The sequence below is a fragment of the Heterocephalus glaber genome, unplaced genomic scaffold, assembly GCF_053883595.1.
Source record: "Heterocephalus glaber isolate CG9 unplaced genomic scaffold, H.glaber_assembly_v1.0 deba00000594, whole genome shotgun sequence".
Lineage (NCBI taxonomy): Eukaryota > Metazoa > Chordata > Mammalia > Rodentia > Bathyergidae > Heterocephalus > Heterocephalus glaber.
In genome coordinates this window covers 14,896,763-14,922,205 of record NW_028258151.1, presented here as the reverse complement: position 1 = coordinate 14,922,205, position 25,443 = coordinate 14,896,763, and the positions used below count along the sequence as shown (strand labels likewise).

At 33.8% G+C, this 25,443-nt stretch overlaps 1 pseudogene across 1 annotated transcript in view; it reads right to left on the bottom strand.

Annotated features, from left to right (window-relative positions):
* Positions 1-25,443, bottom strand: part of LOC101716161 (regulating synaptic membrane exocytosis protein 1-like) — an 88,066-nt pseudogene that overhangs the window by 47,233 nt on the left and 15,390 nt on the right. Inside the window, exons 6-11 of the transcript XR_015448880.1 lie at positions 24,866-24,996; positions 24,279-24,450; positions 23,988-24,141; positions 22,829-22,919; positions 18,558-18,828; positions 16,088-17,873 (exon numbers count right to left, since the gene is read on the bottom strand). The product of XR_015448880.1 is annotated as a regulating synaptic membrane exocytosis protein 1-like (transcript). The remainder of the gene's footprint in view (positions 1-16,087; positions 17,874-18,557; positions 18,829-22,828; positions 22,920-23,987; positions 24,142-24,278; positions 24,451-24,865; positions 24,997-25,443) is intronic.

The following is a 25,443-nucleotide window of genomic DNA, read 5'->3' as shown; positions in this document are numbered from 1 at the left end:
ACTTCCAAAACTAACTGTTCTGTATCAAAAATCTTACAAATGTCACAAGAAAGCTAAGGAATGGTCTACGCAAGAAAAAAGAAAATTTTGCTGGAGAAACTAATGATGTGCTTTCCCCATCACACTTTTGATTCATATTTTTCATAAAGATAACTACTGTCATTTTGCTTTTTAGTGCTCAGTTTGAGGGGGAACGTAAGAGATCAACGGTTTTAGGGAAAAAAACTGCTTTCATAAATATCTCCAGCATAAAACACAGACAACTTTTTCTGATAATAGCGTCAAAGCATGAAGAGAAGAGAAAAGCTAGCATGTGCTCAATTAGACATCAATAATTATGCAACAAATGCTCAGCAGCTACAAACGTTGTTTATGTGCTAGAAAAGGCAACAAATTTCATCCTTAGGACATTTTATCTTGGAACTATCTTGAAGATTCAAAAGGAAAACTCACATACAGAGTCCACAAAAAAATGTATACACAGGGCCGGGGATTTAGCTCAGTGGTTTCGCCGCCTGCTGCGCAAGCGCAAAGACCCGAGTTCGATCCCTGGTACCAAAAAAAAAAAAAAAATTGTACCTGTGCTCGCTTCGGCAGCACATACACTAAAAAATGTATACACACTTCAGCAGTTTGCCATACTAATGAACATCTGGAAGCTAATGGCCACCACTTTGACCATCTCTTGTAATTATAGAGGCCAAAGGTAACTTGTATTAACCTCATGATGTCTCAATAAATTTAGTATTCAAATGTTTATGCAACTTTTTCTTTTTCTTTGTACACATTTATGGTGGACTCTGTATATTCATAATTCCATCAGGGATTCCCCTGTGATTAACATTCTGGACTGGCCTGTCTCGACCTAACCATGACCACATCCCTACTATGAAGACAGCACTGAGAAGCACAGCAGGAGGATGAATCACCTGTGTCTTTGTTTCACAGGCAAATGGAAAAACAGCAATTGCTGTGATTTCCAAATACTCAGATGTCTGTCACTGGCTCATCACAATCAGAAAATTCTAAGTCCTAAGGGTTAAAAAATAAATAAATACTGCAGCTGACCTACTATTTCTCTCTGGTTTCTACACCAAAACTTTTGCATCAGTTATGACATTACTTACCATAGGCTGTGTCCCAAAGAAATATGCAGGCAAACACGTTTGTTAATTTCAACTTAATCTAATAAACTCAAAAATAGATAAAATACTTAAATTCTCCTGACATAAACCTTAGTTTTCACATTCATTAAAGTGTTTTAAAATTACTCAAACATGAGAGTTGTGTTGCATCAGGGGTACACACCGCTGCTTGGCCAGAACAAGTAGCTAACCAGTTTCACAAACTCAGCACCAGTAACAAATTAAAGGAATAAAGTTTAAAATAAAGGAAGATGATTTGTTTGAAAAAGAGGGGGAGGAAAAGATAGACAGCTACCCTGAGGAATAGGGAACACTGGAAAAGTGGGTACCCCTGAGCCCTTGTGCCTGTCTCCTTATTAAGGTTAGAGACTCTTCCCCCCCATGCAGGCACCTGGAATTTGTCACAGTCTGATTGGCTCTCTGGCTGTCTTCGATCCTAACCTGGGCACCTTTGACTACATTCCTTCTGGTCATTTGATTCCTTCCTGCCCTTTCACAGTGGATAAGGTGGGTGGGGCCTTATGAAAGGCAGTGTAGAGTTAGTGATTAAGTAAAGGGGATATGTGTGCATCTAGTGCAGTAATATAGTGACCTAGGGAGAGAATCTGCTTATCTGTATAAATGTACAGGTCTGTGGGCTGGGGCTTTTTTTTTTTGGTGTACATAGTAAGGGTACAAAAATTATTTATTGAGTGAATGACCAGCAATGTAAAGCTTCAAAGTTTATTTAACAATTATGTTATATACTTATTGAAACTTATTTTACACTTATTATAATTTTTGGATATGAAACTTTACTAATTCTTCTAGTCCCATGAATTCTAACCTAAAAATTAGTAGCAGAGGGAATTAATTTTAAATTTGAAATATAGAAATATAAATCTATTAAGAAGTAAATGTTTTAGAAATTAAAGCACAGTAAAATACGTTAAAACTTTTACATACTATAAATTATGTAAAATGTACATTTATTATTTTATAAATATAAAAGGCCATAGCTCATCTTCTTTCCCAACATTTGTAAAATCACATTAAATTTTTCTTAGTGACAGTGTTTAGTTTTTCTATAAATTTGAAATCTTGATCGTGTACAAGTACAGAAAATAAATTATGTAATCTTCACCAAGATCATAATTATTCTGGTATATACACACCTACTTAACAAAGAACCTGCATACTCATGTAACTAGCTTTCACATAACTAGCTATTCTATTATAGAGGAACCACTTCTACTTACTTAATGAATACTACTAATGTTTTTATTGAATTTCTGTTGAGAAAAAGCATTTTAGATAACCAAAACCCTTTTGTGACCAGTCAAGAATAAATATAAAGATAAAAACAATATATAACACAGCATATACCAGGATAATTGAATTTAAATACAAAATGAAAAGAATAATAAGCAATGGAGAGTATATATTGTGGCACTTTTTACAGATCATCATGAAGTGGTTTCAAAGCACTGATGCTGTTTTTAAAAACCTACCTTGTAGACTGACCCCAACACTTGACAATGTTTAGTTTCAAGTCTCAATACACATAAAGCATACCCAAAGAAGAACCATATATCCTACTTTATACCCCTCGTTTTTCATACTGCAATGCCTAAACTGCATCACTGATAAGCTTACATAGTAACAAAACACAACAACTGAGATTAAACCATCAAAAAATACAGTATAACCAAGAGTAGGCACTGTGATAGATGTTAATATACTCTAAAGCACCTGAGAATTTTTATGTATCCACCTGTAAACAAAACCAATACATGAATATGTTTCTAGAAATTCAAAGCACTGAAATAAGTGTGTACTGAACAGGACTCTTTGACAGAATCCCAACTCTAGAATTTCCTATACTGCTTCCCTCTCAGTGAATATTCTGAGGTGCTTTGGAGAGTTGGGTGTGATTGGTGACGGAGTCACGGCGCATCTGGCTCGGGCTCCTGACAGGAAGCATGTCATAACCAACCTTTGTCTTGATTATCCTTCACCAGGTGGCCTCCCGGTTTCTAGAAGCCACTTGTCTGAGAGGAAGTGACTAGTACCTGACATTCTCTGGAGATGCATGCTGGATTTGAATCCTTGGGGCTAGGAGGTCATCTCCTATCTAGGGAGGGGGACCATCTACCCCTGTTTGCCCAGTGAACAAGACAGGAAAAAACAGGACATTTAGTAACTTCTAAAATAAAAGACTATATGGAACAATAGGCCTGGAATAATGCCCCCAGAAGCCAAAGTGTTAATTCTTTGCTCTAAAATTTAATCTTTATCTCACAAGTGTAGAAAGATAAGTCATACTGTAAGGAAATAAAGTTTGTAAACCCACAAGTAGACAGAAAAAAATTATGTGGGAGGATGTTTTTAATCTATTAGGTATTAATCAGTTTGTCTTTTAAAAAGTGCCTGAGGGTATACATATCTATATGAAGACATAAATATTAATATATCTAAATAATGAAGATGCATCCTATAAATCTCACTTACCCTTGAATAAAATAAGTTTAAGAAGCCACCAGAGTTTATCTGCTATCAGGCTTTAAAACTCCTGGGGGTGAGGTGAGGGTGAGAATTGAATGCAAAGCAGGAACACTGTCACATGGGAGAAATAAAAATGCTCCTTGGAGTGGAAATAATAACATGAAGAATCATTTTGGGGAGGGCTACCAGTGAAGTATTAACAAGTTTTCTTATAGGAAATTGCGGGGCCAATTTCTTGTCAGTGAATTAAATTAGAGAATAGAGACACAAGAAATGGCAAGTTAGCATTCTGCTTAAAAAGTTCTGCCAATCTTCATAGGCAAAAGTGTCTCTCAATTGGTTAAATGGGTCAAGTTCTGTTTCAGTACTTGCAACAATACTTTTTTGCAACTAACAGCTGAACAAAGTTTGAAACTTGGTTCATTCTTTCATTAAACTATCTTGAGAAGTTACAAACATCTGGCTGAAAACTGGGGACTGAGCAGGCCAGGCTTAGAAATTTTTATATTTTAGATGTGAACATCTTAGCAAGATAAGCTCAATAAATACTGTCTTTCTTTTTTTTTTTTTTTGTACCAGGGATTGAACTCGGGTCCTTGCACTTGCGCAGCAGGCAGCGAAACCACTGAGCTAAATCCCCGGCAATACTGTCTTTCTTATATGCAACAAGGAGCTTATTTAGGTTAAAAAAATTATAAGTACACAAAGGGTCTAGTCCTAATATTTCAAATTGTAAGTCGTCTTTTTTGCCATGATACCTTGGCTCACTGGATTTATTCAGTCATCTGGACAAAGCAGAATGAGGCTGTCAGTATGGGACAGGCTGTCTCTGCTCAGCAAGTATTAACTTGCGACATCCTTGGAAGCTTTCATCCATCAGGGTTAAAACTTACGATAATTCAGACTGGGCTTTCAGGAAGGCATGAAGCAGGAGAAGGTATTCAATAACAGAACTGGAGCAAAAGACAAGATTATATGGCACGGACTCTTAAATGTATGTTTGTTAAATTACAAACGAGCCATTAATTTTAAATTAATTATTTTAAGTATTTAAATAATTAGTTGATCTAATGTGAAAATTTGAATATGTTTCTTTTCAACTTAATGGCTTTGGTCCATGGATGCAATAAAATATTTCTAAGATAACTGAAATACAGTAACAACTACAGTATTTTCTCCAAAAGTTATACTCAGATAAGTTAAAACTTCTGAAATTATTTGAAAACATAAAAGTAGATTTAATTCTTTTCATGAAGTAATTTTGACAGGATTATTAGTAACCTTGCTTCCTGAGGCTAAATTCCAGTCCTTGTATTTATTCAAACATAGAAATAAAGAAAAAAAATTAAAGAAAAAAGCTATAATTATGAAACATGCAGTGAAAGCTATGAAGGAGAAAGGTGTACATTTAGAAACAAGCAATTGTGAATGCAAACTATTAAAAGGTAACGTTTGAACAAATATTTAGCATTATACATGTACATTTTTACACTCAAGTCCTTCTGAATATGCTGATATGAAGTATCAAATAAGAAATACATTTTTCCTTCATAAAATTAATGAGAGCAGGATCAATTTATACACTATTTTTGACCTAAAATTGATATCACTTAAGCTTTTACATAACATACTAGTGAATATAAAATATACCAGTGTTATTTTTATACTCTTAAAATGTGTGCAACTCTTTCTCCTATTATACAGAAGGAGGATCTTTCTCTCCCTCTTCCCTCTCCCCTCCAGTTACTAAGAAATAGAAAATGTTTCCACCTCAACTTCTATTTTCATATTACAAGGTAACATGTCAGTTTATCAGTTAATCATGAAATTGAACTAAAGTAGTCCTTTCTTGATTTCTTTTTCAAACCAGACTACCTATAAATTACATTAGTTACATTCTTAGTAAACTTTTAGGACTTTAATATCAGGTATTCTAAATGCATTAATATTAGGAACATCTACTTGTTGAATAAATATTTGAAAATACTTAAGTAAATAGTAGAGAATTCTTTAGGCTTTGTGGAAATCTAGTTAAGAAATAATGAGAATCTAAAATATGAAAGTAACAGTGAGGGAACTCACTGATGAGATATAAAAGAAATAGAATTCACAGGTCTCTGTAATCAATTAAGTGACTTATATTGTGGCTTTCCTCTTTAACACTGATAAACCTTAAAGAAAACATTGGTGTTAGATATATAATCAGTATTTGCATATGCACACATCTTTTACTGGTGAATATCTCTCGGCAGTACATGCCTAATAGTTTAATTATCTAAAAGAGAAATTATATGAAAGTCATTCATTCCATAAATATCATGACTCAAAATATTTATGAGGTATTATAAGAAAGCCAAACTAAATGATATAACTGATTATGCATGTATATATTTCGGTGTATTCTCTTTACTCACATTAATCCTTCATAAACATTTCTCTCAATATTGTTTTTAACTGAGTTTCACTTATTTTAACTAATAGTGATGTATATACTTTGAAACAAAATTTATATCATTTATTTCAGGTCAATTTATATTTGACTTTTAGGTAGGAACTTCCTTTCCTGTGGGTCAATGTTTCCATTTGGAAGGGAACTCATTCAAGTAACACTTGCCTTCACTGCACCACAAGCGAGGAGGAGTGGCTCATGTAATAACAGATGAATTTGTGATAAAAAATCAGGCAGAGATGGCTTGGCCCATTCTGGATTTTTCTTTCAAATCGAGCTGTCTAGTAAAAGCAAATACCACAGCACACAAACCTGAAAAGCATCCTTGAGAGGTGAGGCCTGACCTTGTGTTGGAAGAATCTTGTGCTTCAGTGAACTGGTTAATCTGGGGGTTGGTTATTAGCAAGGTTGCAGACCCAAAGCCACAGATTCGAAACTTGTTCACTGTATTTATGGTGACAATTATCTCCCACCTTTCTGGTGACTGGCTCTAGCTCACCATTAGATCCAAATACAGTAGTAGAAAAGAAAGGGTGTTTTTAAGTTTCTCATATCCCAAATTAAACATTTACTAAGTGGTACTGCTGTCATCAGAGATAAAAACACAGATATGATAAAATGTCTACCTTTGGAAGGTTTACAATATACTGCAAGAAACAAACACACTAACTAAAATAAAATCTGTATTAACAGAAGAATATAAAATTACGTGCAACCTAGAAAAGAAAAATAGGATTCTCACTGGCAAAAGACAAAAGGAATGGAGGTGGTAGGGAGAAAGATCTTATAAATAAGTGATAGGGTATTTGACCAGAATTTTTAAAGAATAAGTAGAATTTTTAAGAAGTTTGATTTTTAACAGTGAGGGAACCCACTGATGAGATATAAAAGAATTAGAATTCGTAAGTCTCATAGGCTACAAAGGAATAAAGATATTTTAATTTTAATGGAAAAAAATTTGAGATAGATATAAAGTAATAAAGGCTACTTCTTGAGTTTATAAAAATATTCAACTGGACAGGAGTGACACTGGAACTGAAGAAGGGCAATAATCAAATTGAGGGATCTGTTTTGGAGAAACTGATAGGATTCATTAACTCACTGAATTTGAAGCAGGAGGAGAAGTGTTTTCAGATTATGTGGCTAGTTATGTGTCAAAGCCATCAAACGAGAAAAATGTAGGAAGAGAAAGCCTTTTGCTATAAAGGGATTGAAGAAGAGATCGTGAAATTTAGTTGGACATTTTCACATATTCAACATCTGGCAACAATTTAGAAACTTGGGCCATTTATTTGGGAAAGAAAGTTTGATCTGGCCAATCACAGTGGAGATTTAGCTTCATATGAATTAAAGTGGAACCTATGATAGAAATATAATTTAAAGGTAAATGAACATTCAGGGAACCAATGCAATTCAAGAGGAATTTTATGATACCAATAATATAACAAGAAGTAGAAGTCGGACTGCAGGATTTACTGAAGGTTGGGAAAAAAATAGAGGCAGTAAGTACAGACTGTCCTTTCAATAGCTTTCATTAAGGCTGTGATTGCTATGAAAGGTCATGGGAGAATACAAAACATAGAAGGAAAGTATTCTCCTGTGGCTCTAAAAAATCAGTCAATTATTTGAGCAACAATTTGTTTTAAAATCTGGAAAAAGCCAGCCACGATGGTGCACATCTGTAATCCTAGAAATTAAGGAAGCTCAAGCAGGAGAATCAGCAAGAGTGTGGCAGGAGGCCAGCCTGGGCAATTTAGTGAGACTCTGTTTCAAAATAAAATTTTTAAATAGGACTGGGGATGTAGTTCCACAGTAGAGCACTTGCCTAACCTGTGTGAGGCCCTGGGCCCAAATCCCAGCACCACAAAAGTAAAAAACAGCCTAGAAAAGGGAAAGTTAATACCAGGTCTGTAGATTCCTCCTAATCAGAGAAATAAGGGAATGAGTATTATCGAGAAATTATCATTTATGATAAACTCCTAAATTCTTGAGTTATGAGGCATGACTGAATTGGGTAGGTCACTGCATTATGGTAATCTGTGAATACTTTTTTTTTCTACTTAGGTAGTCAACAGAATATAAAATGAAGCAGGTCTTCACCTGAACCAACTTCTTTCCAAGTAGTGCTGAATCCATGTGATCTAAAACTACTCTGCTAACCTGTGCAGAAATATCTCATAAGGGAGAAGAGGTGGATCTGATGGTTTCCAACTCCTCTGGGAAAAGAATTTCACCCCCTTACCTTCTGAATAGTCAGTAAAGTATGGTGTGGGGTATGGAGTCTTTTTTGACAATGCTACACTCTGGATTAACATAAAACTTAATTTGTCCCAGTAAAAAATTAATGAGCATACTTCAAAAAATGGCACTAAATTGGTATAACAACATAGAAATGTTAATCAAAATAAGTCAGAATCATTAAATCGTATGACTTAATATTTCACAAACCTGTTAAAATAATGTTACTATCCTCAGAATATGAAATTAAATTTTTCTTCAACATTGTATGTCCTATGTACTATATTAGGCATGAATATAATAAACCTTATGGTCAACCAGAGAGAACAAGTGCTGGAAAAGTCTCTACCTTTTCCTTTTCCTACTCTGCATATCTTGCCTGGGGCCTCAGACATATTCTCCAAGGAGAGACAATCACCATTTTTAATACTGCTTCAGAGCTGCCCATAGGTGCACGCATAAAGGGGTATTCGAAGTCTGTCTTCAAAACCAGTTAACATGTACAACTTGCATAATTTACTTGATGAAAATTTATCTTACACTGTTTTCTTCTTGACAACAAAGTGACCTCAATAAATTACAGGTCATCAATAATACCAATCCTCGTTGCCTTGATATTTTTAAGGGAAGTTTTCTTTTAATTCAATATATAGAGTAATCACGTTTTTAATCCAATTTTTATAATTACATTAAAGGTAAGCCCACTCACTTGGACTTTGTGATAACCTGTACAGTAATTATGAGTAGCTTACTTCATAGGTTGGCCTATTTTAAGGTGATTATTTGAGAGATTAAATTCACCAACACAGAGATTTGTAAGTTCCACAGCTTTAATGCCAGGTAAGTTTCACCACAAGGACAGACCTGTGCTGTCCAATGCAGTAGTCTTAAGAATGTGGCTACTCCAAAGTAAAACTTTCTGTGATCATAAAATATACTCAGTACGGTTCACTATGAAAAACCGACATTTAAAAATGATAATATTTTGATATTCTAGATTCAAGTATTAAAACTAATTTCAACTTTTTAACATGGTTACTAGAAAACTTAAAAGTATACATGTGGCTTCATTTTACTTCTGTCACACAGCACTGATCTAGATGATGTTAAAAATGTTAGGGTGGGGCCAGGGATTTAGCTCAGTGGTTCCACTGCGTGCTGTGGGAGCACAAGGTCCCAAGTTCAATACCCGGTACCAAAAAAAAAAAAAAAAAAAATTGTTAGGGTGGCCAGGAATTTAGCTCAGTGGTTCTTCCACCTGCCTTGCAAGCACAAGGACCTGAGTACAATCCCCAGTACCAAAAAAAAAAAAAAATGTTAGGGTGATATTAGAGTAAGAAGATTCACAGATTGAGCAATTCTATACTTGTTTTAGTACTAATGAGAAACATAAATAATAATAATAAATGATAAAAATTGTTCTTGATACTATTCTTGTAATGATTGGGAATTAATAAATATATGATAAAACAGAACAGTAAAACTATTTCAACTATGATTTTAGAAGAGTCCATAATTATTTCAACTAAAATTTCTATGACAAATATAAGAATTCAAATTTAATTTCATTTTTTCTGTTATAAATTTTACAAATACAGAAATACAAAACTAAAGTGTGAATTTTTAGTAGAATCTTATGAAGGCCTTAAAAATAGGTATGGTGCTTGTATCTATTGTACAAGTCCAGAAATAAACATCTCATCTCTAGAAAGATTGCTAAAAAGCAAAAGCTTCATGTAGCCTTTGAAGTGACTTACAGTACTGTAACTATATATTTTTTCTTTGGGATTTGTAAAGAAGTAGTAGGCAAATTCTCCTCTCAATGACTTCAAACCAAAAAAAGATATCAATTATAACCAAGGCTATCAATTAGAATTAAGTTTGCTCAAACAAAAGTACCCTCACCACAGAAAAATTAGGTGCTTAAGATTAGAAGACATAATTAATGAATGCATCTGAATAAAATCAGAATTACTTATTCAAAATCTAACTTAATGCAAACTATAATATATATCAAGGAGTATGTTGAGTAAAAAGTGAATATAGGTGCATAAGAAAAATATTTCATCTAAACAGAATTCCTCTTTTGAGTTTATGGAAGCTTCCCACATTTCTAATAGGAAGATTATCCTTCTCTTTCAGTACCTTCCTAGCCTTGTAACATCATCAGCATACTGAAGGTTCACTGAGTAGTATGAAAATAAAAGGGCTGAATAGCAACACAAGGGAAAAAGCATCAGCCTGAAGCAAATACAAAGTACTTCACACCATTTGCAACAACATTCATAGAAATATGTGTGTGGGGGCGCTTGGACGCATCCACATCCACATATCTCTACAGAGGCATGTGTAATAGGGGTGTATGTAGACAATCAGCCAAGTGAACATGAATGAATAAACCTGGGAGACTCACATGAAACAAAACAAAATGAAAAAAAATTACTAGTACAAATGATAGGAAATTAAGAAAGTCGTTATTTTATACCTTTCTCATTCTGGTGAATACAAACTAGTATCTGGTCTCAAGCAGTTGGTACTAGCACTCCGAGCCCTGTCAAGGGAGGGCTATAGTTCACTAGTGCCAGTGCATTGCATCCATGGTAGAAGAGAAAGAGGAAACAGAAAGGAAGACCATGTTAGAGAGTAAAGCATAAAATAATGTCCTCTTTACACAAAATGCAGAGTCACTGTAATTCAGTTCATAAGGGTGTGAGAGAGCTGAGAGATGGTAGTGCAAAATTTTGTTTAGAAAATGAAACTAAACAAAGATTATGCTTAGATTGCTTTGCATAATTTTTAGAAAAAGGATCTCGGACTGAAATGTGACACTAAATCACACCTACTTATGAAAAAACTGGATACAGGAAGCACTAAAACAAAATGCCTAAAACTTCATTATCAAGAACAGATGCCACACCAAAACAAAATGAAGGACATCAGAGGAGAAATAATTTCACAGCTCGACTCTTTTGGTTCATGACACTAGACAAGGGTGGTGGAAGATGTCACTTCCAGATGGTCTTACCTAACCAACATTTGATCAGTAAATCTTAGTGCTCTTGTGTGAAAGCATTCATGACGAAGGGTAATGTCCTGTCTAGTCACTGATCTGTTCTCTGTATGTGCAGGCAGAAGTGAGCTTTGCAAATGAAAAGTATACACAAATTAAAAAAAATTATCATAATATCAACAAGACAAGAAATAAATGACAAAGAAAACAACTAGAATTCTAACATTTGAGTTAGTAGGTTTCATTTAAGAATTACTGTACAATTAAGTTTTATAATTTAAACAATTTTTAAATATCAGTAATTTAGTGTTTCCCACTGTATAATTTTGAAGGATACTAATGCGTTATAAGAATGTAAGTGTTCTATTTTTATTAGGGGAAGGGATTAGAGATTAGTCTCTAACTAAATTTTACTACCACGGCTCTTAACTGTAAATATTCCAGTGAGAGCCATTCTGCAATAAAGGCATCTTGGGTGGTAATGATTTATAGTACTGAAAAAGATGTCTTGAATGTGGCAACACAAACATACAGGAAACAGAAAAATATATAGGAGGCAAATTTTATTCAGATATTAAGAAAGTAGGAGTTCTATAAAGCTAGGTTGATGGACCCTTGGATTTTTATTTTTTCAGAAAACTATAATTATCTGAATGCAACATTAGAATAAAATATTGAATCATATATATCTGACGTCATAATAAATGCTCAAAATTATAATACAATTGCATTAAATAGAAAAATATCTGCTGACTGAATTCTATGATTTATTATTAACCAATATTTAAATTTACTATTTAACACCTTATTTAATATTATGCTTCTTTTATGGAGGTAAACAACTCATTGCTAAAAGTACAAACCAAATGCTTTACATAATTTGAGAATTAAATATGACTAAAGGAAGCTAATGCTCTAAAAAAAAGCAAAGAGCTAATCAGCATTACAAGAAAACAAGTGGTCATGAACCTGGAGTGCTGTAAAGAAAGAAAAGAGCAAAAGGTTCCAAGAGCCAATTGGCAAGGAGCAAGTTCTTTCTGTTTGTCAGCTTCTGGATTCACATCCAACCACGGGTAAAACTTACCACTGTAAACTGGATGAGACGGGCATTACATGGAAACCAGAATGTGAATTCTGAATTGTCATAAGATGGCAGAAACAAGGCAACTTTGTCTGAATTGCTTTAAAATCTATCAGGGCTTCTGGACTGCCCACGTCATCAGGGGCAAACTGGATGTAGACAATCAGTTAATTCTTTTATAATTGCATAATGTCTACAAAGGTAATTGCTGATTATAAAAGCCCATCTCCATTTTAGTTTACATTACAGTACAATGAAGGAAAGGAATAGATATTTCTCAAGAATATACTGAATATCAACCTGCCTGCTTAATCATAGGTATGATAATGGTCAAATCAAGGGAAATCTTTTAAAGCTTTAGATGTAAAGTATTCTAGAGTAGCTATTTCAAGCACTAATTGAGGAAAAATTTTATTGAAACTAAGGATTCAAACTGCTTTACAGTCTTAAACCTCTAGTCTTGGGCAACTGTCATGAGTGAAGGCTTGCTATAAGACATTTCTAAGCAATTGCTGCAAAAGTGATTTTTCCAGAACATTCCAACATAGGTTAATAAGTACATAAGTACAAACATCTTGGGTTTGCCACTGAAAAATTCAAGTCAAGACCCTCATCTTAGTTCTGCATCTATAAAATGAGGAAATAACTTTTACTTAACAGGGGTACTATGGGGATTAAATGAAATAATACACAGAAAAATGTATCCAGGGCATTTTCTATACACCACTTCCTGAGATATGTTTTAGACAGTATTCTATGGTAAATAATTCAAGGGTAATGCATTAACAATGAGTGGGATATCTTTGGTACATGACTTTAATATGCTACACACCATAAATACCCAGAGAGGGACTGAATTTACAGAGTTTCAAAAATTTACTTGAGTCACAAACTCTTTTATTGGTGGACTATTACAAAGAGGACCAATTGTTATAGTCTTTAAAAAACTAGTTAACTGGAAAATTTAAGTAAATATGATTTGGAACCCTTGCTATTATTTATCAAATTAAACTCTTTAAAAAAACCTTTCTTACCATTTTCTCATCTGTAAAATGAGATAATATTCCCATCATACAATTACTGTCAGGAACTTGAGATAAAGGATATTAAATCCTTTACACTGTGTTTGGTACTTAATAAATGAAATTTTCCTCATGTTTATTGGAGGGTGGTAAATCCTCAGATTTTATGTTTAAAAGAATATGATATGATACTTTTTTTGAAAGCTCTAAGATTTCATTCATAAAAGGTTATATTAATAATAAATTACTATACTATACACTGGTACCTCAGTTCATGAACTGAATTTGTTCCATGATTTTTGAAAAGATGGCCACATTTGTATTTGTGAAGAAAGATGGCTGTGGTCATGTTTTTCATCCGATGTAGTTTGCAAACAAAAACAAAATTTGGTCAAACGCTTTTGTTTGCAAAACAAGTTGTCACAAGCAAAGGCATTTGTAAACTGAGGTACCACTGTATATGAAATCAAACTACATTACTGATATTCTAAAACTCCGTGGGTTATTTATGTGCACATATTTTAGTATATATTTTATTAAAACACAGGTTAAATCCTTTTATTAAAACATGGGTACAAACACAGCAGAGGTTACATATATACAGAGAGAAACACAATACAGTTAAACTCATGTTTTCTGTATCTTCTTAGTTTTAGCATTATGCACTTCAGAATGAAAGGGGAGTTTTTGAAAATTCAAAAATTAAATGATAGTTGATACAATTATAGTTGTAATAAAAATACAATTAGCAGTTGTTTAGGAATCAATTAAGTGAAACACTTATTGCTACTATAAAAATGTCAGGAAAGAAGGGGAATGAGAAGACATAAGTGACACATGTTTTTGGACCTACACAATTTGTTTAGTTCTAGTTCTACATCCTTCTTTGCAACAGTGTCAGTTACAGGGCTTGATCTGTTCAGCTGAAGATTCACCTGTTTTTATATTGTATGTATATAAATATGACTGTTATCTTAAATTAGGACATATAAATTCAACAAACCATTTCTACTAAACAGATAAAATATATGGAGTTCAGAATTATTAGCAAAGCATCAATCTTAAGAATCAGACTGTAGGAAATGATGCAATTATTAGTATATCATCCTGATAGTTCACCTATATAAGTTCAGGATAAGGATAAGAAAGAAAATATCTTGAGTTAAGTGTATTTAGACCACTGCTGTGAGTATTATGGACACACACTGGGTGTCAGACATAGACCAGGTACCTTAATAAATAGACAGAATTTGTGAATGTCTGGGTTTTTTTCTTTTCACAGACCAAGTATGTTGATAAATATTAAGAGTGAATTTTTCTGTTTTTTTTTCTCCCCCCAGGTGTAGCCACATCAAGAAAAATAAGAGAAAATGCCTAGAATTAGCAACTCTTCAGATTTTAAAACTATTTGTGTAGAAGAACAGCTAGTCATAGCCTGGATCGCTTAATATTATCATGAATTTGAGGTGATTTTTATATGTATGGTTTTATATTTCTTCCTCAGTTGTCAAGCGGAATTAGATTTTCCTCACTTTTTCCTGTGGCACTCCAAATAAAGGCAGTAGTTATCAGTAGGATAATCACAGACATATAAATAGTTGAAACAATTCTTACTAGTCCTGTCATGTTTTCATTCCTTTTTTTTTTTTTTTGGTACCGGAGATCGAACTCGGATCCTTGTACTTGTGAGGCAGGCAGCAAAACCACTGAGCTAAATCCCCGGCCCTAGTCCTGTCATGTTTTAATGATTGAACAGAAGCACATATTCCACGGAGAAAACTTTCCTTCTCTTTCCTCTTATTTTTTACCAGCAAAAATATTTTAAAGATTTTGTTTGTGTGTTGGTTTGCTTCACTGACTACTTCCTTGTCACCTATTAGCTTCATTCAAAATGACAATAAATATTAACATACTGTAATTTACTAGTAATCTGTAAGAAGTTTTTCTTTGGATATGAAATTCAAGACATAATGAGACTAATACAAAGCAGTAAGGTTTATGCTCCAATATAAAGGCAGCTGTTATATATGATTTCTCCTAAGCCCTCAGGAGGTGTCTTATTGCTATGTGCCTTTATAGGAAAGCTGGCAGTGTAACATTTCTGGGCTGGAAGGAGTCAAGGAGTTAACAGGTCAAACATCCACACTCTATCAAAAACAAAGCTAAAGTTCAATCATTAAAAATGAGCTAATAAAGATTTTAATAAAAGCAAACAGAAGATAAACAAAGATTCCAAAAGGAAATAAAAAAGGCTAACACAGAAAAGTGCCGTGAAAACAGTAACACTGCCATGCACAGAAGGGCAGAACTCTCGTGACTAGACAGGTATGCATGTGCACAGGGCGGGCAAGGTGCCCACAGTGAACACCTAGAATTTTGTTTGCAAAAACTGGTTCTTCAGTTTTATGAAAACAGTTCCAGACAGGCTCAACAGTCTGGATTTCTGAATATCCAGGTGGCAAAGCAGCCTGCTTGGATTAGGATTTAAACATATTTGGGAACTTTATCATAGCGTTCATGTAAAACAAAGTAATTTTCAAGTGCTTGGGAAATTTATTTTACCTTTTTGCACTAATACCACTAAAGGAGAGACAGAGAATAGTAGGATGGAAAAAGAGTCATCACACACAGTCACCATCACCAAATCCCTGTATTTACCTGGTAGTATGCAGGCATTCTGCACTTTGTCCTTGTTTTGCTCTGGGCAGCATAAGAAGCTCACTGCACAGACAGGATGGGTGGTGAGTGAGACAGATAAATCATGAGGCATCAAATGACATGGGTTATGCCAATGGCGTGCCAATGAGAACATGAAAGGGAAGAAACCAGATTGTCTGCACTAGCATCTTTGCTTGAGAGGTTAAACAAAAATAAACATGACAGTATTTTAAAAATTTAAATAATAAAGTACAAACATTATGGTTGAAGACCTAGTTGTTGCTAACTTGCTACTGTACTTCAAAATGATTTCATAGAATATAAAAACAAAAATAGACCTTTCCCAAAACAAGATACAGAAATACATTTCCAAGTATAGACATCTGAGTATTTAAAACGTAAATCTGGCCTTTCTGATACTAATGGGAACCCTAGAAGTGTTATTTTTTTAGCAATGGAAAACATGTCAGTTTTCTTGGCTTTTACAGACACTGAAAATGCAATATCACATTGTGTTTTTTCTCAACCAATAAGAAACACATTTGATCAGAATTTTTATTTTAAATCTGATATTTTTTTCTGTATCCAAATTATTTTCACTGTATTGACTCCCTTGGTCAAGTAGTCCTTTGTTCTCCCTCCTCACTTGAATTGATGGAGGCCCAGATGAATGCTAATAAACTGTCCCTGGGTCAGCTTAGCTCAAGCTGAATGGTCCAGAATCCTACTCTTCCAAACAGTGCCCTGGCCCGGCACCCACTGGGACTCCCTTCTCGAAGGTCATGGCACCATTTCCCATAACAGGGTGGCATGCAGGGAAGTCAGAAGCTCACTTAGGCCTTGCGCCCTTGACGCCCTGCCAAAAATCATTCAGCACCATCATCGGTGCCAGACTGCTCGCTGAAAGGTCTCCATTCCAAAAAGCCAGAAGAGAATCTTAAAGAAGGTGGGTATTATAAAACTTTGAATCAGACCCTGATTAGATGAGTAACACAGACAGTGTACATGAATACTTGAAAAAGAAAATCTGTAGGCATGTAGTATATTAGACTAATAATAGAGATTTATAGTAACTGTTTCCATGAAATATAAACTAGCAAATAAGTGCAGAACTAAGCTTAAGTACATATCCATATAAACAAAATCCATGTTAGTATACTGTGCTTTACAAACATTTATAAAAAGTATATATAAAAAAGATATTAACAAAAACATTATTGAAGTTCTCACTGGAAATTTGCAATATTAACTACCTTTCAGATGACCTACAGCCAAATTTTTTAAGTTACATATAACATAATTTTTATAATTACAAAAGTAGCATACCAAACAATGTGGGCTATAAAAGATGAATGTTTGAAAATTGCACATATAGGCTTACTTTTACTATTGAAGTCAGCATCTAAGTCAACAACATGCTGTACCTTTACAACTGACTACACAAAGTGTGACTTAGCAAAAAAAAATATGCGTATAATAACGTTGGCCAAATATTTCCTAGAGTTGCATTTCTGCGGAATATTTAATAATTGTTTCTGAGAGAAGTTCGATTTTGAGTGATAAATTAGTTTTATTTATGTACTATGCCACAATATTTGTATATATTAAAAAAGAATAAAGAAAAATGTCCTAATGTTGGTATCATAATTTGGACAAGTACCTGTCTTGTTCTGCTAGATACTGACTATCCACGTCTCTGGGTCTGTGCTCAGCTGGACTTTGGGAGGCATCATGGTGTCTGGTTGGAGAGCGTGATCTTCTTGTTGGATGAATTTCATCTAAGCTCCTAAAATGATTGCAAAAATTCCTGTGTCAAAATGTTTCATCCTCCCTAAAGAGGTAGACAGACCAAGGAGAAGGAATTGAAAGTAGTTGGGAAACACATGATGTGGCTTAAAAAGTGCTGTGATCACACCAAAACTATTTTAATCAGCGAGGAAAGAGTGTTTATTCCCTGTGTGTTGCCTGTTCTGCCTTTCTCCAAGCTTCTCTTGCATCCCTGATGCAAGGACCATGATTTTCATCTGCATGGACCCGAAGAAGCTTATTTCAGGGTGAGATGCAAAAGAGCAATATCATACATGTTTTATTTAAAATGCTTCTAGAAGACAAAAATAAAGCCCTTAAATTTATATCCTGCCCCTTTATCTCACCCTTTTTGCCACTTTACTCCATAATTTTGATTCATTACTCTTCAATTTATCCTATTTGAGAAAGAAAACTTGCACATACAATGCAGTTACTCAAAAGCTATGCTGGGGACACAGATTTATACCACTCTCTGGGGAACTTATTAAGATTAAAAGATAGGGATTATAGGGTAAAGAATAAAACGTTTTGCCTACAAATAATTCTGCAAAAAACACTTGATGGAGCAAAGATTATTTCATTTCAGGAAGGCCTGTAGCAGTTTCCATTGCATTACACTAGAAAGCAGTGTAGAGGAAGCAGAGCCCATCTCGAAGCCCACCTCTGCAATGGCACATTTGGTAAACGTGAACGCGGCCGGCCCTGATCGCCACCGCGATGAGGAGAGACTGAGCGATGAGGAGAGACCGTGATGAGGAGAGCGGTGATGTGTTGTTCTTTGCTATTCCGGCACAGTTAATGTGGTGGATTTACTTTCTCTAGCGCTAGACGTATAATTCACTGGCCAGAGAATACACACAAAAGTGTCAGTCTTCTTCTACAGTCCAAACATTAATGTGGAGAAATGACAGTACAGGAAATGCTGCCATCACCTAGTAAAATCAAATGCCATGCTGTCAGCATTACTGGACTTATCTTTAAAAATAGTAAACATAAATACACAGGATGTAACATGCACATGCATAAGAACACGTTACAGTTTAGCTCAAAGCTACCATGGAGAGACTGAGCGTACACAGGACAAGTGATGCCCCACACATCATGCCGAACTGAAATACCATTTTAATGTAAAGAATTAAATGACTTTGGGAATGTAAATCAAGCACTCCATGGGGATCAATAGTTAATACAGAAGTCTATGCTTAGAAACTCAATGCCTCTTTGGAATTAAATATGTTCTTTATATGAATTTTTCCATCTAAAGGATAAACTATTTTAGTTTAATTAACAATGGTTAGCTAATTAGAAAATAAAAATATCACATCAATTTTAAGCAAATAAAAATACTATATCAATTTTAATCAACAAAAAAGAAATGCAGATATTGACGGTTACCAAGACTAGTGGTGAATTTTGGAAATCACAGATAATACTGTAATTATCAAATGTAACCATTATATGAGTGGAGAAAATTATGACAATAATGCAGAGAAAATCAACCACACAAAAACATCAAATCTACTCTGGACATCTAAAACTATTTTATAATTTAGTTAGTTATTACCACAATTAAACTCACACACTTAATATAATTGCAATATATAAATAAATTCTAAAGGCCATTTTTCCCTTAAAGAAAAAAAATTGTATCATCTCTGATTTGGTTAAAATAATAATCTCAAATCCACAATAATAGTTGAGTTTGACCTTTTTTCACAAGGGTCATTGCTCTCGATTAGAACAAGGAAAAGTTAGAAAAATGTGTGAAAGGAAACAAAATTTTATACTTACAACTATATAAAATATAAACAAACCATGAAATATTAATCTAACCAAGCAACTCAAAATATGTTTTTCATTTTATATATCATAATTGCCAAATTATCTTTAAAATATGTCATGAAATATCATTTCTAAAGGCAGACTAATTCCCCAACAGTTTATTGGTTATAATTGTATTATCTTCTAAGTGTAAAGTATGAAGCCTTTAAACATTTCATAAAGTGCAATCTGACTGTATTAACATTGAAGTAGCTCAACTATTTTATCACTATAAAAAGATCAGTACTATGTCAAAAACTGTTAACTATAAATGAAAAAATTCATAACTGTATATACATTAAATTTAGTCTCTTTTCAAACAATATTAAGCTTTTAGTTTGAGTTTTGCATAGAAAAAGGTTTTGTTCAGATATATAAATTGTAATATTAAGGTGAGAAAAAGTCAAATTAAGTATATTTCATAACTCATTATTTTAAATTGACTATTTTTATAGATAATTAATCCAATGTTTGGATTAAACATTTTAAGCTACTATTTGATATCAATTAGACAATAATTATGAAATGCTAATATTGTATTTGGAGCATTATACATTTTATGATTTCAATGAACTTGAAGAAATATAGATTGTATAATTTATTATTATGAAGTTTTAAAGAATTTTAGCATCCTCCTGGTGTTAACAGTACATGATTATTTTTTCTTGGATTTTTGGTCTTTATATGGAAATTAATGCCTCTTCTATCCCATTATCAAGAAAGGACTTTAGGGAAATAAATATTATCCTAAAACATTTTATCTACTAAAAACCTTTTCTTTGAATTCACTAGGAATTTCTGAATTTACACAGTATACTCAAGGCAACATACACTATTTTGGTAACTGAAAATTATTTATGAATGTCACTTATATGCTATAATTTTCAAATATTTAACATCTGACTTTATACTAATGAATTTGATTTCTTATTATGTCTAATTTATTACTGACAAGATATAGTCTACCTTCAGAAATGTGAGTGGGAGGAAACTGGTATTTAACATTTATCTTCATGTTTTAACTAGGTTAGAATTACAAGCTAGAAGTGTTTCCCATTTTCTGAATTTGTAGTAATGCTTCAAAATGCTGAGGTTGTCAGATGCCTCACGTTAAATGAGAACATTTTGTGTATGGTTTTTATTATTCTTTAGCAGCTAAAATTATTTATTTTAAATACAAATACAGCCAAAATTATAAAAATTAGTAACATGTCTCTGCAGAGGTCTCCACTGTGTTCTGTTATGTGGTAAAAGGCAGTAGTCACACGGAGCAGGTGCTGAGAAAGCCAGGTTATTACAAAGCTTAAGGTCTGGCTGAAGTATGAAATTCTGAACTAAGCTTCGAAGCGTCCTCAAGTCATACACACCAGGACCTTCACTGAGTGATTTCACACACATGGAATCAGCATCCCCATCTAGATCAATTTGCTTTCTGTACTGGATGCTAGAAACATAGGGGGCAAATCTGTAACCAATCTCTAAACGTATAGGCAGATCCATTGTGTTTATGAACTTACTTCATTTTAACCTCCTCCCACTTTACAAATGCCTCTTTCTTTCCTCTTTAAGATATATTATATGTTACTGTGTAACTTGCTATATTGTATCTGCCACCTATATCTTTAGAAGCTACCATATATTCAAACAGTGGATCAACGAAGAGCATCTGAAAATATAAATTAATTGCATAATTGCCCCTATTAATTCATAAACATCTGATTAATTGCCAAGAGTTTGTTATGTTTGATGACTTTCCTACCAGAAATAATCCGACTCCTGCTTGACTATGACAATAGATTTAAATGTACAATCATTTTTACCCTTTCAGTTTCATAAAGCAACAATTATTATATTTTGTGTGACAGTTTCTGTCAAGAATATGCATGATTATGGCGGTCCTTTAAGAAATAAGAAGCAAATAGAAAATGTTATCCACTATTACTCAAAACATTAATTAGTACTCTGATATCAGAGTAGTATCCAGGGATGGAGACAGGCATGGCACTAGGTCTACTGTGTAAAAATATTTGCTACTTACAGACATGATCACAAACCAAATTTTCTCTGAATTAGAGAGAAAATGAAGCCTGAGTTTTGAGAATTCTTTGGTTTTATGCTACGTTTAATGAAGTTGTAGTAAACTCAGACACTAGTGGGGAATCTATCAATTTTACCAACCTCATGCTCTCCACTGAAGGCCCTCAATCCTCATTTGAGAAATGACAGAATTAAGGGATATAAGTCAATACTGTTTGATTGAACTGCCTGTAATAATTTGTATGTTCCAGAATGTCTCTTTACTTTATCCTTACTTGAATATTTACTTTTATTAGTATGTCAAGAAAATGGTGTAGGGTCAGTGTCAGGAAAGTAAGCCATTACTGCATGATTCTGCACATGTTGCTGACAAAAGTCAGATAAGGAGGGCCGGGGATTTAGCTCAGTGGTTCCACTGCCTGCCTCGCAAGTGCGAGGACCCGAGTTTAATCCCCAGTACCAAAAAAACCCCACAAAAGTCAGATAGGGAATATAAATTTGAAACTACAGAGTCACAAAATATTACTAATTTATACAATAACAACTGAGATTTTGACTCCAAATGAATATTAAAACTTTCTAAAGCATTTTTTTTTTACTTTAAAACACACAGTCTAAGAATGATCACTGGTGAAAACATCACAAAAGCATTGAAAGTTATAGCCATGCCACATGTAATTTTAAACCCTTGCAGGCACCTTTCTAAATATACTTTGTGGAACGCTACATTATTTTCAGAAATTAAAGTAGGAAAAATCATAGAAGTACAACATGAAACACAAGAAAATAGAATTTATGTAATAAAATTAACCATATCCTTTCAATTATGCTGAGAGCACTGTGAAATATATGACTTGTTCTGCCTAACTAGTCGTGCTTCTAAGAAAGAAACTGACTAAATTAAATAAATTGAGATGCTAATTAACAGAAATGAGTCCCTTTTAAAGTGTCTTAACAAGCTAAAGTCCAAGTCATCATAAGATAGTATAATAATGGTTTTTCCATCCTACAGATCTCCAGCTCAGCCTGGAGAAGCAGCCAGAAGGTGGACAGAGGACAAGCAAAGCAGCAGACCTGCTCTTCGCCAACACACCTGGGGGGACTACTCCAATGCCATCATCGACCTGGTAATCCGAGATGTCACTATCACTGATCCGCTGAGACCCTGCACAAGAGTAAAGCAATCAGATACCGCTGGTCTGATCGGTTTATGACACGTAAAGGACATGGTCGATTTGTTCTTAAGAAGCTAATTATACTGCTACTTTTGAATAAGAATAATAACACCAAGCCAATCTTTAAAAAAAAGTGTTTCTTCTCTAAGGATAATATTTTCTTATAATTTCCTCCTTATACCATTACACTGAGAATGTATGAGAGCAAAGGGGCTTTTAAGAATAATGTTTTGACATTTCCAATTATTTTTAAATGAAAATTCTGCTCTAAAAGTCTATAGCACAGTGAACCCACTGTCTTCCACACACCAGAGTGCCTGCCTCTGCAGGTCAGGAAGGGTGGGCTGAGGCCTCTGCTGGCTACAGCTCTTGAGCTCCAACTACTGAAAGGGCAATGGGGCCCTTTAGAAAATATTTGTGGTTAGCTCCCAAAATGAGCCCATACATTGCATTCAACATTCATCGTGAGGAAATGATCAACCAGGGAAATACTAACATGAAATCTTCAATTATATGGAAAAAACCTGGCCCCAGATCACCAAAATTAGGCTTTTACATTCCATTTGTTCATCACAGATTTACCCATAACTCACAGATCAATGAATGTCTACAGAAAAAAGTTGTTCTGGATCATCCGGTGATTAACAAGAATTTTACTTTGTTTTCAAAAATGTATTTCTTATAAAAAAATGATATAAAAATAACCATGAACTCTAAAATTATTTAGAACTTACATGCAACAACCCAGCAGTAATGACAAAAATTATTCCAACAAACTCATCAACAACTCAATGAGCCTTGAATAAGAACTGTAATTCAGAGCCTTTTTAGTTTTCAGCTCTGAAATTAGTCTTCTATGCTACATATATTATTTTATTGTGAAATACAGAAAAGTTTTGCTGTGTTTCTTAACATAAACACTTTTTCAATAATTTTTTTCTCTAATAAAATATCTCAAAAAACATTTTGAATGCTAATGCCTAATGATCCTAAGGCTAATGATCTAATGATCATTACAGCATAATGACTTTCTGGTAACTGAAAAGGTTTCAACCTACTTTGGAGCTTTTTGCTAGAGCTTTCTCCATGAATGTGTCACCGTGGCATGAAAGGTGATGGATGAGGCAGAGGTAGTGAAGATTAATCATGTGTCTGAAGTTTATACCAATGGGGCTCATCATCCAAAAGTGCTGTCTCCAACTCTATGAGGATCTGAAAGAGTGGTTTTCAAATTAAATCAAGCACCTTTAATAAAACACAGTGCAAAAGTAATCACTATTAATGTGTATCTCAAAAGAAAAAAAAAACCTCATGAAACGTTTGGCTTGAATTGTTACAAGATACATCACCTCTCCAAGAAATTCACTCTCTTCTTCTTGCACTCTTGGTTGATCCCATACAGTTATTTCTAACATTCGATCTCTAAAATCTCTATGATGTACATGCAAATAGACAAAAGTTTGATTCCATTTTGGTTCTAGTACTTTCTTTACTGTCTTGGTTCTCCTTTTACTCTTATCACTGAAAAATAAAAATGTTTTATAAATGAATAAGCAAAAACAAGAATATACTGCCATCTACTGTATTCACATGTAATACTACCACTGGAATTTTTACCATTTTTAATTTATAAATTAAAAATCCAAAAAGATGGAGGAGTTTAATCCTATTCCAATTTCTATTACCAAGTGAGCAGTAATTATGAAGGATGGACAGACAAAGCTACATTCTAAATGCTGTGCTGCTATGAGAACTAATGTATGTATAAAAAAATGGACATACTTAAAATTGGAAGATTATTTTCAAATAAACAAAAGGCTTGACAGATTTTTTTTCCCTCAGAGAATTATTACATTTAGAAAGTATACCTTGAGAGAGGAAATTCTACTCTGTCCATTAGTACAGATTTTAGCAAAATTTTTAAAAAACTGACTACCTTCTGTCTGGGAGAAAATACATTTTTACATAGGGATTCCTGGGGCATCCATCTACTCTACAGGGTAGATCTGTTGCTTGCAGGACATTTACAATCAGCTGGTGTCCCACTTTATCATACCACAGCTTCACCTAAGAGTGATGCAGAAAGGAATCATTATTTACAAAGTCCTGGTATTATAATCATTAGATAAAATAGTATGAAAATTATATTTCAAATTACAATATTATGGAATTGCAGATATTACTTCTAAAAAGAATACAAACTTGAAAGAATAATCACTTAAAATTAACCTTTCTCTTTAATCATTTTAATTTTGACAAACAATTGGCCTTATGCTATAAAAATGAAACTAATAAATAAAACACTCAGGGAAGAAGGGAACATTGAAATCATTGTCCTTTTTAAATAGTAAACACAAAAGTTTGGTGATTGCAAGTGTCTTGATTATAGGGTGGCTAAATACATTTTCTAGTGCCAAGGTAGTTGAAGTAAGTTTCTATAATAAGATACAATAAGTAGGAAGAGATCAGGAAACATATTTACTGCAGGTTTACTGTATACCAGCCTGGTAAGTG